This window comes from Antrostomus carolinensis, unplaced genomic scaffold (assembly GCF_000700745.2).
Source record: "Antrostomus carolinensis isolate BGI_N321 unplaced genomic scaffold, ASM70074v2 scaffold44119, whole genome shotgun sequence".
Lineage (NCBI taxonomy): Eukaryota > Metazoa > Chordata > Aves > Caprimulgiformes > Caprimulgidae > Antrostomus > Antrostomus carolinensis.
The window spans coordinates 16,228-17,200 of NW_010338735.1; positions in this window are offsets into that span (position 1 = coordinate 16,228).

The window sequence follows — 973 nt, forward strand, 5'->3', positions numbered from 1 at the left end:
TTATATGTTATGATGACAGAGTAACATAACATCATCTGTTATGATGACAGAGTATTTTGTCTGTTTGCACAATTCTGAAGACACGAGAAAGTCACTGCACAGCGACAGAATGTACCGTCCTCCAGAGATTTAAGGTCAAAACAAGCTCTGATGTCCAAAAATCACAATGACATCTACATTACGGAAGATGTAAACACAAGAGACGTCTATAGTAGCAACTAAGAATCAAATGTAACTTTGATTTTGGTAATTAGAAAGCTCAAGAAGAACACATTCACATGGCAGCACAGTTTAGTTATACACTGAACTATCATCAAATAATACAGTGGAGTAACAAAGACACTGTTACCTCATTACCTTTAACTCATCACCATCATTTGTCATTCTCACATGAAAATTACATCCTCCTGCATAATGAATCACCCCTGTGTGCAACTTAAACGATCAGAACGTGAAGCATGGCAATTTTCTTAAAACTTTTATCAAAATCCCTAGTTGAAGACATGCACTCAGGTTTTGCCAGTGTAAAAGCACGCTGACTGAACTTCCATTAGAGATTAAGCCCATCCTTCCTGGAATTCATAAAAAAGAAATAAAAAACTGTAATGGTTTTGACTGGGATAGAGTTAATTTTCTCCAGAATAGCACGTAGAGTGTCATGTTTTGGACTGGTGCTGAACGCAGTGATGGCAGCACACAGATGTTGTAGCTGTTGCTGAACAGTGCTTGCAGAGTGTCAAAGCCTTTTCTGGTTCTCCTGCTACCCTGCCAGCGAGTTGGCTTGGGGGTGGACAAGCAGTTGGGAGGGACAGAGCTGGGACAGCTGACCAAAGGGACATCCCATGCCACAGCTTAGCAATAAAAGCTGACAGGGAATTGTGCCCAGGCTGTCACTGCTCAGGGGACTGGCTGGGCATGGGTCAGCTAGTGGTGAGCAATTATTTTAATTTAATCACTTGTTTTTCTTAGTTTT